The sequence below is a fragment of the Pristiophorus japonicus genome, chromosome 4, assembly GCF_044704955.1.
Source record: "Pristiophorus japonicus isolate sPriJap1 chromosome 4, sPriJap1.hap1, whole genome shotgun sequence".
Lineage (NCBI taxonomy): Eukaryota > Metazoa > Chordata > Chondrichthyes > Pristiophoridae > Pristiophorus > Pristiophorus japonicus.
Window position 1 is genome coordinate 9,772,179 of NC_091980.1, and position 12,972 is coordinate 9,785,150.

The following is a 12,972-nucleotide window of genomic DNA, read 5'->3' on the forward strand; positions in this document are numbered from 1 at the left end:
GAAATTCGAGGGGGAGATGGAATGAGATAGGGGACAAAGTGTTTGTACTAAACTATGGCAGGGTGCCCAAATGGCTTGCAGGGACAGTAACGGGCAAGGAAGGAAACAGGCTACTGGTAGTATAAATGGACAATGGCTAAACCTGCCGGAGGCATGTAGACCAAGTCAAAAGCAGATTTACCAACAACACTGTGGAACCAGAAGCAGATTACAATGTGGAACTCGCACTACACCTGGTGGACAGACAGAGAGAACAACCTGAGGAAAGGGCAATCCCAACACAAAGCCCAGGCAAGTCAACAACAATCACACCAATTGAAACAGACAGCCCAGGCGAGATACCAGCAACCACACCCAAAGAAAAACAGACACCAAAGCAAACAACTGAACCACAACTCAGACGCTCCATGCGAGTGCAAAGACCACCTGAGAGACTGAACCTATAAAGACAATAAGACCTTGGGGGAGGGTGATGTCATGTATCTTACATTATTATATATAACTGTATCCTAACATGCTATACATGACTCTAATAAGATATGACCTGTAACCATCAGCATATCTTAACACCAGGGGTGCATTTGCAGGAGACACTGGATACCTGTCCCAGACAGGTATATAAGGACAGGTCTCAGGCAAGTGCAACATTCCAGAGCTGTGAAATAAAGGTGCAGGTCCTGAGTGACCTTGACTTCACTACATGCCTCGTGTGAATCTGTATTGAGGGGACAGGACTTTATAGTTTCTATGAGATCCCCTCTCATTCTCTCATTCTTCTGAACTCCAGTGAATACAAGCCCAGTTGATCCAGTCTTTCTTGATAAGGCAGTCCCGCCATCCTGGGAATCAGTCTGGTGAACCTTCGCTGCACTCCCTCAATAGCAAGAATGTCCTTCCTCAAGTTAGGAGACCAAAACTGTACACAATACTCCAGGTGTGGCCTCACCAAGGCCCTGTACAACTGTACTCAAATCCCCTAGCTATGAAGCCCAACATAGCATTTGCTTTCTTAACCACCTGCTGTACCTGCATGCCAACCTTCAATAACTGATGTACCATGACACCCAGGTCTCGTTGCACCTCCCCTTTTCATAATCTGTCAACATTCAGATAATAGTCTGGCTCTCTGTTTTTACCACCAAAGTGGATAACCTCACATTTATCCACATTATACTTCATCTGCCATGCATTTGCCCACTCTCCTAACCTATCCAAGTCACTCTGCAGCCTCATAGCATGATCCTCACAGCTCACACTGCCACCCACCTGTGTTTTAAATTGTTGTTTAGAACTGGAAACGAAGTATATACTCAGAAAGGAAAAGGAGGTGGGGTGGCATTGCTGGTTAAAGAGGAAATTAATGCAATTGTAAGGAAGGACATTATCTTGGATGATGTGGAATCGGTACGAGTGGAGCTGCGGAATACCAAAGGGCAGAAAACCCTGCCAACAGAAAGTGGGAGTTGTGTACAGACCACCAAACAGTAGTAGTGAGGTTGGGAACAGCATCAAACAAAAAATTGGGGATGCGTGCAATAAAGGTACAGCAGTTATCATGGGTGACTAATCTACATATAGATTGGGCTAACCAAACTGGTAGCAATACGGTGGAGGAGGATTTCCTGGAGTGTATTAGGGATGGTTTTCGCGACCTATGTCGAGGAACCAACTAGAGAGCTGGCCATCCTAGACTGGGTGATGTGTAATGAGAAAGGACTAATTAGCAATCTTGTTGTGCGAGGCCCCTTGGGGAAGAGTGACCATAATATGGTAGAATTCTTTATTAAAATGGAGAGTGACAGTTAATTCAGAGACTAGGTTCCTGAACTTAAGGAAACTTAACTTCGATGGTATGAGACGTGAATTGGCTAGAATAGACTGGCGAGTGATACTTAAAGGGTTGACGGTGGATAGGATATTGCAAACATTTAAAGATTACATGGATGAACTTCAACAATTGTACATCTCTGTCTGGAATAAAAATAAAACCATCCCTTAATGCAAGGAGTATCCGCAATAAGGTGGATGAATTAACTGTGCAAATAGATGTTAACAACTATGATGTGATTGGGATTACGGAGACGTGGCTCCAGGATGAGCAGGGCTGGGAACTCAACATCCAGGGGTATTCAACATTCAGGAAGGATAGAATAAAAGGAAAAGGAGGTGGGGTAGCATTGCTGGTTAAGGAGGAGATTAAGGCAATAGTTAGGAAGGACATTAGCTTGGATGATGTGGAATCTATATGGGTAGAGCTGCAGAACACCAAAGGGCAAAAAACGTTAGTGGGAGTTGTGTACAGACCTCCAAACAGTAGTAGTGATGTTGGGGAGGGCATCAAACAGGAAATTAGGGGTGCGTGCAATAAAGGTGCAGCAGTTATAATGGGTGACTTTAATATGCACATAGATTGGGCTAACCAAACTGGAAGCAATACGGTGGAGGAGGATTTTCTGGAGTGCATAAGGGATGGTTTTTTAGACCAATATGTCGAGGAACCAACTAGGGGGGAGGCCATCTTAGACTGGGTGTTATGTAATGAGAAAGGATTAATTAGCAATCTCGTTGTGCGAGGCCCCTTGGGGAAGAGTGACCATAATATGGTGGAATTCTGCATTAGGATGGAGAATGAAACAGTTAATTCAGAGACCATGGTCCAGAACTTAAAGAAGGCTAACTTTGAAGGTATGAGGCGTGAATTGGCTGAGATGGATTGGCGAATGATACTTAAGGGGTTGACTGTGGATGGGCAATGGCAGACATTTAGAGACCGCATGGATGAACTACAACAATTGTACATTCCTGTCTGGCATAGAAATAAAAAAGGGAAGGTGGCTCAACCGTGGCTATCAAGGGAAATCAGGGATAGTATTAAAGCCAAGGAAGTGGCATACAAATTGGCCAGAAATAGCAGCGAACCTGGGGACTGGGAGAAATTTAGAACTCAGCAGAGGAGGACAAAGGGTTTGATTAGGGCAGGGAAAATGGAGTATGAGAAGAAGCTTGCAGGGAACATTAAGACGGATTGCAAAAGTTTCTATAGATATGTAAAGAGAAAAAGGTTAGTGAAGACAAATGTAGGTCCCCTGCAGTCAGAATCAGGGGAAGTCATAACGGGGAACAAAGAAATGGCGGACCAATTGAACAAGTACTTTGGTTCGGTATTCACGAAGGAGGACACGAACAACCTTCCGGTTATAAAAGGGGTCGGGGGGTCTAGTAAGGAGGAGGAACTGAGGGAAATCCTTATTAGCCGGGAAATTGTGTTGGGGAAATTGATGGGATTGAAGGCCGATAAATCCCCAGGGCCTGATGGACTGCATCCCAGAGTACTTAAGGAGGTGGCCTTGGAAATAGTGGATGCGTTGACAGTCATTTTCCAACATTCCATTGACTCTGGATCAGTTCCTATGGAGTGGAGGGTAGCCAATGTAACCCCACTTTTTAAAAAAGGAGGGAGAGAGAAAACAGGGAATTATAGACCGGTCAGCCTGACATCGGTAGTGGGTAAAATGATGGAATCAATTATTAAGGATGTCATAGCAGTGCATTTGGAAAGAGGTGACATGATAGGTCCAAGTCAGCATGGATTTGTGAAAGGGAAATCATGCTTGACAAATCTTCTGGAATTTTTTGAGGATGTTTCCAGTAGAGTGGATAAGGGAGAACCAGTTGATGTGGTATATTTGGACTTTCAGAAGGCGTTCGACAAGGTCCCACACAAGAGATTGATGTGCAAAGTTAGAGCACATGGGATTGGGGGTAGTGTACTGACATGGATTGAGAACTGGTTGTCAGACAGGAAGCAAAGAGTAGGAGTAAATGGGTACTTTTCAGAATGGCAGGCAGTGACTAGTGGGGTACCGCAAGGTTCTGTGCTGGGGCCCCAGCTGTTTACACTGTACATTAATGATTTAGATGAGGGGATTAAATGTAGTATCTCCAAATTTGCGGATGACACTAAGTTGGGTGGCAGTGTGAGCTGCGAGGAGGATGCTGTGAGGCTGCAGAGCGACTTGGATAGGTTAGGTGAGTGGGCAAATGCATGGCAGATGAAGTATAATGTGGATAAATGTGAGGTTATCCACTTTGGTGGTAAAAACAGAGAGACAGACTATTATCTGAATGGTGACAGATTAGGAAAAGGGGAGGTGCAAAGAGACCTGGGTGTCATGGTACATCAGTCATTGAAGGTTGGCATGCAGGTGCAGCAGGCGGTTAAGAAAGCAAATGGCATGTTGGCCTTCATAGCAAGGGGATTTGAGTACAGGGGCCGGGAGGTGTTGCTACAGTTGTACAGGGCATTGGTGAGGCCACACCTGGAGTATTGTGTACAGTTTTGGTCTCCTAACCTGAGGAAGGACATTCTTGCTATTGAGGGAGTGCAGCGAAGGTTCACCAGACTGATTCCCGGGATGGCGGGACTGACCTATCAAGAAAGTCTGGATCAACTGGGCTTGTATTCATTGGAGTTCAGAAGAATGAGAGGGGACCTCATAGAAACGTTTAAAATTCTGACGGGGTTAGACAGGTTAGATGCAGGAAGAATGTTCCCAATGTTGGGGAAGTCCAGAACCAGGGGTCACAGTCTAAGGATAAGGGGTAAGCCATTTAGGACCGAGATGCGGAGGAACTTCTTCACCCAGAGAGTGGTGAACCTGTGGAATTCTCTACCACAGAAAGTTGTTGAGGCCAATTCACTAAATATATTCAAAAAGGAGTTAGATGAGGTCCTTACTGCTAGGGGGATCAAGGGGTATGGCGAGAAAGCAGGAATGGGGTACTGAAGTTGAATGTTCAGCCATGAACTCATTGAATGGCGGTGCAGGCTAGAAGGGCCGAATGGCCTACTCTTGCACCTATTTTCTATGTTTCTATGTTTCTATGTTTCTAAAACGGGGAAGGTGGCTCAACCGTGGCTAACTAGGGAAATTAAGGATATGTTATATCCAAGGAAGAGGCATATAAATTGGCCAGAAAAAGCAGCAAACCTGAGGACTGGGAGAATTTTGTAACACAGCAGAGGAGACAAAGGGTTTAATTAGGAGGGGGAAAATAGAGTATGAGAGGAAGCTTGCTGGGAAGATAAAAACTGAATGCAAAAGCTTCTATAGATATGTGAAAATAAATGTAGGTCCCTTGCAGTCAGATTCAGGTGAATTTATAATGGGGAACAAAGAAATGGTGAACCAGTTAAGCAAATACTTTGTGTCATGTATGTAACCACAATGTAACACCACTGTATTACTGTGTACACTTAACCTCGATGCACACCTTGACCACAAGGGGTGAACTTGTGGGCGACACTCCTTACCTGATCACACAGGTATAAAAAGGGAGGTCTCATGCAGGGTCATCGTCTTTGAAGTCCTGTGAATAAAGAGTTAAGGTCACACAGTGACCTTGTCCCCAGAATGTGCCTCATGTGGTTTCATACTGTAGAGTAAGGACTTTACATTGGCGACGAGAAACGGGAATTCACGACCCACGAGAATGGCCACCAGTAGCACAGAGGAACGGTACTGTGTTGGGGAAGACTGGGACGATTTTGTCGAGCGGCTTCAGAAAAGCTTAATTACGAAAGAATGCAGCGGCCGACAAGCGAAGGGCTCATCTTTTGACCAGCTGCGGACCAAAGACTTACGCGCTCATGAAGGACTTACTAGCACCCAAAAAGCCGATGGACAAAACCTTTGAAGAACTTAGCAAATTGATCAGGGAGCACCTCAAACTGGCGAGTAGCATACATATGGCCCGACACAGATTCTACACCCACCGACGTCGTGAAGGACAGAGCATACCGGACTTCGTAGCAGACCTCCGACGTTTGGCCAGCCTCTAAGTTCACAGATGCCTGTAGGGGGGAGATGCTAAGGGACTTCTTTATCGAGGGCATCGGTCATGCGGGAATTTTCCGCAAATTAATTGAGACCAAAGATTTGACCTTGGAAGAAGCGGCATTGATAGCTCAAACTTTCATGGTGGGGGAGGAAGAGCCGAGTATAATATACGTGCACAATTCTGCCTCTAACGCGGCGATGGATCAGGGAGTCAACATCATCAATGCGACTCATCAGAGACAATAGCAGGCTGAACGGACATTCACGCCATCACATTGGACAATGCGGCCCGGGATGGGGCCATTGACACCCACTAATAGGGTACTTAAGAGCAGTCAAAGGGAAAGTCAGTGCGGAATGCCTGGCCATAGTCCCTTTGTTCCCAACAATGGAAACTGTAAGTCATGCTGGAGGTGTGGGGGAAAACACTCAGCTAGATCTTGCAAATTTCAACAGTTTGTCTGCAGGAACTGCAATCGCAGTGGCCACTTAGCTCGAATGTGCAGGAAGTCTGCAACCAGACTAATATATGAAGCGGATGGACCAGAAGAGGGTTCTTTGAGGCAGGATGACTTTTGGGGCAAATCGATGGATGCCGAGGTTCAGCGGGTCCATGTGGCGAATATTCACAGTTCATACACCAAGACGCCAGCAATGATGATGAGGATTGTATTAAACGGTATCCCAGTATGCATGGAGCTGGACACTGGGGCCAGCTAGTCACTCATGGGCATTCAGCAATTTGAGAAGCTATGGCCTCTTAAAGCCAGTAGACCCAAATTAGCACGTATTGAGACAAAATTATGGACTTACACTAAAGAAATCATTCCGGTGCTAGGCAGTGCAATGTTGGCTGTCACACACAATGGGTTAGTGAATCGGCTGCCGCTCTGGATTGTCCAGGACAATGGTCCCGCACTGTTGGGGAGGAGCTGGTTAGCCGAGATGAACTGGAAATGGGGGGATGTTCACGCAATGTCATCTGTGGAGCGAAGTTCGTGCTCACATGTCCTACAACAATTCAATTCACTATTCCAACCTGGCGTCGGGACTTTCAAAGGCACTAAAGTAGTGATACACATCACCCCGGACGCCAGGCCAGTATACCACAAAGCCAGAGATGTGCTGTATGTGATGCGGGAAAAGATCGAGAGCGAATTGGACCGGCTGTTGAGAGAGGGCATCATCTCGCCTGTTGAATTCAGCGACTGGGCGAGCCCCATCGTTCCTGTCCTAAAGGCGGATGGCTCTGTCAGAATCTGTGGCGACTACAAGGCCACCATCAATCGGGTGTCCCTACAAGATCAATACCCGCTCCCGAGAGCAGAGGACCTCTTCGCCACGCTGGCAGGCGGCAAGCTGTTCACCAAGTTGGACATCACTTCAGCCTATATCACCCAGGAATTGGCTGACGAATCTAAATCATCACCACGCACCAGGGACTGTTCGTTTATAACAGGTGCCCATTTGGTATTCGATCAGCGTCCGCGATTTTTCAACGAAACATGGAAAGCCTGCTTAAATCCATTCCTGGAATGGTCGTATTCCAGGACGACATCCTCATCACGGGTCGAGACACCGAGGAACACCTCCACAACCTGGAGGAGGTGCTATGCCGACTGGACCGGGTAGGCCTGCGACTTAAGAAGTCTAAATGTGTGTTCTTAGCTCATGAGGTTGAGTTTCTGGGCAGGAGGGTTGCTGCACATGGGATTCGGCCCACCGAATCCAAAACAGAGGTGAATAGACGAGCACCCAGGCCCTGCAATACATCGGAGTTGTGTTCATTCCTGGGACTGTTGAACTATTTCGGGAACTTTCTGACGAACTTGAGCACGTTGTTGGAGCCACTACACGTGCTCCTGCGTAAGGGTTGTGATTGGTTTTGGGGCGACTGTCAGGAATGGGCTTTTGATCGGGCGCGAAACCTACTTTGTTCAAACAAGTTGTTGACCCTGTAGGACCCCTATAAAAAGTTGGTTCTGACATGTGATGCATCATCCTATGGGGTTGGGTGCGTGTTGCAGCAGGGCAATGCTGAGGGTCAACTACAACCTGTGGCTTATGCCTCCAGGTCGCGCTCTCAAGCAGAACAGGGATATGGGATGGTCGAGAAGGAAGCGCTTGCATGTGTCTATGGTGTAAAAATAATACATCAGTACCTATTTGGTAGGAAATTTGAATTAGAGATGGACCACAAGCCATTAACATCCCTGTTGTCAGACAGCAAGGCTATCAATGCCAACTCATCAGTTCGCATACAGCGATGGGCTCTCACGCTGGCTGCTTATGACTACTCCATCCAGCACCGGCCCGGCACTGAAAATTGCGCTAATGCGCTCAGCAGGCTTCCACTGGCCACCACTGAGGGGGCAGTGGAGCAAAGCGCTGAGATGGTCATGGCTGTCGATGCCTTTGACAGCGCAGGCTCCCCCATGACAGCCCGCCAGATCAAAACCTGGACAAACAGAGATCCCCTCCTATCCCTGATTCAGAAATGTGTCCTGACTGGGGATTGGGCACCCGCACACGGAGCATGCCCTGAGGAGGTCAGACCATTCCACATACGGATGGATGAGCTCTCCATCCAAGTCGACTGCCTATTATGGGGCAGCCGAGTAGTTATGCCCCAGAAGGGCAGGGAGGCATTCATCAGGGAACTCCACAGCGAGCACCCAGACATTGTGCTGATGAAGGCCATTGCCTAGTCACCCGTTTGGTGGCCTGGAATTGATTCAGACCTGGAACACTGTGTTCACAGGTGCACGATGTGTGCCCAGCTGGGTAATGCCCTCAGGGAGGCCCCGCTCAGCCCGTGGCCCTGGCCCACCAGGCCATGGTCACGCATCCATGTTGACTACGCGGGCCCGTTCATGGGTAAGATGTTCCTTATTGTGGTAGATGCGTACTCGAAATGAATCGAGTGCATCATTCTGAATTCATGCACGTCATCCACCACCGTGGAAAACATACGTACGATCTTTGCAACCCATGGCTTGCCGGACATCCTGGTTAGTGATAATGGCCCATGTTTCACAAGCTACAAATTCCGAGATTTTATGTCGGGCAATGGCATCAACTACGTCAGGACTGCGCCGTTCAAGCCGGCCTCCAATGGCCAGGCGGAACGTGCGGTCCAAATCATTAAGCAATATATTCTCAGGATTCAAGGACCTTCCCTACAATGCCGCCTATCGCGTCTCCTGCTGGCCTATAGATCCCGACCGCACTCGCTCACGGGGGTCCCGCCCGCAGAGCTATTAATAAAACGGACACTCAAAACTCGGTTGTCCCTCATTCACCCTGCCCTGACCGACATAGTTGAGGGCAAGCGCAAGTCACAAAATGAGTACCATGACCACAACTCGAAGGGGAGATGTATAGAAATAAATGATCCTGTATTCATCCTCAATCACGCCATGGGGCCCAAATGGCTTGAGGGCACTGTAATTGACAAAGAGGGGAATAGGGTCATCGTGGTAAAACTCAACAATGGTCAGATATGCCGTAAGCATCTGGACCAAGTTTAAAAAAAAAAGGTTCAGCATCGACACGGAGGAACCTGAAGAAGACCATGAGATGGAGCTCACAACACCACCAGTGAACAAGCAACAAGAGTAATCAGAAGAATGCACAGTCCCTGCGGTCAGCCCGGACAGGCCAGAATCACCACAGGTGACAGACACTCACGTCAGTGTCCCAACAACCAGAGCCCCAACTGCGGCGCTCCACGAGGGAGTATAGACCACCTGAAAGACTAAACCTGTGATCCCAATAAGACTTTGGGGGGGGGGGGGGAGGTGATGTCATGTATGTAACCACAATGTAACAACACTGCAATACTGTATACACTCAACCTAGATGCACACCTTGACCACAAGGGGTGAACTTGTGGGAGACACTCCTTACCTGATCACACAGGTATAAAAAGGGAGGTCCCACACAGGGTCATCGTCTTTGGAGTCCTGTGAATAAAGAGTTAAGGTCACAGAGTGACCTTGTCCCCAGAATGTCCCTCGTGTGGCTTCATACTGTAGAGTAAGGACTTTACACTTTGGTTCTGTCTTCACGAAGGAAGACACAAATAACCTTCCGGAAATACTAGGGGACCGAGGGTCTAGTGAGAAGGAGGAACTGAAGGAAATCCTTATTAGGCGGGAAGTTGTGTTAGGGAAACTGATGGGATTGAAGGCCTGATAGTCTGTATCCCAGAGTACTTAAGGAAGTAGCTCTCGAACTAGTGGATTCATTGGTGATCATTTTCCAACAGTCTATCGACTCTGGATCGGTTCCTATGGACAGTGGGTAGCTAATGTAACACCACTTTTTAAGAAAGGAGGGAGAGCGAAAACAGGTAATTATAGACCGGTTAGCCTGACATCAGTAGTGGGGAAAATGTTGGAATCAATTATTGAAGATGAAATAGCAGCACATTTAGAAAGCAGTGATAGGATTGGTCCAAGTCAGCATGGATTTATGAAAGGGAAATCCTGCTTGACAAATCTTCTGGAATTTTGTGAGGATGTAACTAGTAGAGTGGACAAGGAAGAACCAGTGGATGTGGTGTATTTGTACTTTCAAAAGGCTTTTGACAAGGTCCCACACAAGAGATTGGTGTGCAAAATTAAAGCACATGGTATTGGGGGTAATGTACTGACGTGGATAGAGAACTGGTTGGCAGACAGGAAGCAGAGAGTCGGGATAAACGGGTCCTTTTCAGAATGGCAGACAGTGACTAGTGGGGTGCCGCAAGGTTCAGTGCTGGGACCCCAGCTCTTTACATTAATGATTTGGATGAGGGAATTGAGTGTAATATCTCCAAGTTTGCAGATGACATTAAGCTGGGTGGCAGTGTGAGCTGTGAGGAGGACGGTAAAAGGCTGCAGGGTGACTTGGATAGGTTAGGCGAGTGGGCAAATGCATGGCAGATGCAGTATAATGTGGATAAATGTGAGGTTATCCATTTTGGTGGCAAAAACGCGAAGACAGAATATTATCTGAATGGGGGCAGATTAGGAAAAGGGGAGTGCAACAAGACCTGGGTGTCATGGTACATCAGTCATTGAAAGTTGGCATGCAGGTACAGCAGGCGGTGAAGAAGGCAAATGGTATGTTGGCCTTCATAGCTAGGGGATTTGAGTATAGGAGCAGGGAGGTCTTACTGCAGTTGTACAGGGCCTCATTGAGGCCTCACCTGGAATATTGTGTTCAGTTTTGGTCTCCTAATCTGTGGAAGAACGTTCTTGCTATTGAGGGAGTGCAGCGAAGGTTCACCAGACTGATTCCCGGGATGGCCGGACTGACATATGAGGAGAGACTGGATCGACTGGGCCTTTATATATTGGAGTTTAGAAGGATGAGAGGGGATCTCATAGAAACATATAACATTCTGACGGGACGGGACAGGTTCGATGCAGGAAGAACGTTCCCGATGTTGGGGACGTCCAGAACCAGGGGACATAATCTAATGATAAGGGGTAAGCCATTTAGGACTGAGATGAGGAGAAACGTCTTCACTCAGAGAGTTGTTAACCTGTGGAATTCCCTACCGCAGAGAGTTGTTGATGCCAGTTCATTCAATATATTCAAGAGGAAGTTAGATATGGCTAAAGGGATCAAGGGGTATGGAGAGAAACCTATTTTCTATGTTTCTATGTTTCTATGATATCTTGGTACCCTGCTGAGATGTTACAGCAGTCTGTGGTTTTCAAGTTAAAGCTTTAGTTTTGTTTTTGTATTTTTAACACAATTTGTTATAGAAAGACAGGGTGGAGTTTGAGAGAGTTAACGTAAACATATTGCTAAGTCGTAGAACATAAGCACATAAAAAAATAGGAGGCCATTTGGCCCCTCAAGTCTGCTCCGCTATTCAATAAGATCATGACTGATCTGATCATGGACTCAGCTCCACCTCCCTGCCCGCTCCCCATAACCCTTGACTCCCTTATTGCTCAAAAATCTGTCTATCTCCACCTTAAATATATTCAATGACCCAGCCTCCACAGCTCTCTGGGGCAGAGAATTCCACAGATTTACAACCCTCAGGGAAGAAATATCTCCTCATCTCAGTTTGAAATGGACGGCCCCTTATTCTGAGACTATGTCCCCATTTTAGTTTCCCCTATGAGTAGAAACATCCTCTCTGTATCCACCTTGTCGAGCTCCCCAACAGAAATAGATAGTTTCTTGAGGGATCAGGGGATAAGGGGTTATGGGGAGCGGGCAGGGAAGTGGAGCTGAGTCCATGATCAGATCAGCCATGATCTTATAAATGGCGGAGCAGGCTCAAGGGGCCTACTCCTGCTCCTATTTCTTATGTTCTTATGTTCTTATTATCTTATATGTTTTGATAAGATCACCTCTCATTCTTCTGAATTCCAATGTGTAGAGGCCCAACCTGCTCAAACTTTCCTCATAAGTCAACCCCCTCATCTCTGGAATCAACCTTGTGAACCTTCTCTCTGAACTGCCTCCAATGCAAGTATATCCTTCCTCAGATAAGGAGACCAAAACTGCACGCAGTACTCCAGGTGTGGCCTCACCAATACCCTGTACAGTTGTAACGGAGATACGGGGCCAAAATTCAGGGTCCGAATAAGGCCCATTACCGCCGTTTTGTGGCGGCCATGCGGCAGAATTGAGTGGCCACCGCGTTGCAGTCCATTGGTTGCCCCAAACCAAATTTAGCTCGGGGATTTTTCGGCCTGCCTCCACTGTCTCCCCGCTGCTGCCGACCGCCGCAAGGTGTCATCAAAGCACGCACTGCCGCTTTCCCGCACCTCCAGAACACTCCGGCCCAAATTCAAATCAAAAATTCAGTGCCCCCGCCACGCGGTGCCCCCGACAGCTGAGTCTGTCGGTGCACCTTCTGCTGACTGTGTGCGGCCCGGCAGCGCGGCTGCCCTTCAAGTGTTTTTATTTTTGCCGGCTGACTTTGCGATCGGCCGGCAAAAATACTGTCCATGGGGTTCGGCCAGGCCACCAGCGGGCAGTCCGGCACCCCCCCCTCTTGGGTGCCAGGCCGCTGGCCCGGCCGAAACCCTCCCTGGTGGTCCAGTGGGTGAATCTAAACAATCCCCGATTCTCTCCCCTTCAACGGAGGGGAGCGAGCGCGGTGACGCACACGGTCTGT

General features: G+C 47.7%; 1 protein-coding gene across 1 annotated transcript in view; it reads right to left on the reverse strand.

Moving 5' to 3' along the window:
- Positions 1 to 12,972, reverse strand: part of golga6l9 (golgin A6 family like 9) — a 116,332-nt gene that overhangs the window by 15,866 nt on the left and 87,494 nt on the right. The gene's annotated exons all lie outside the window — the stretch shown is intronic.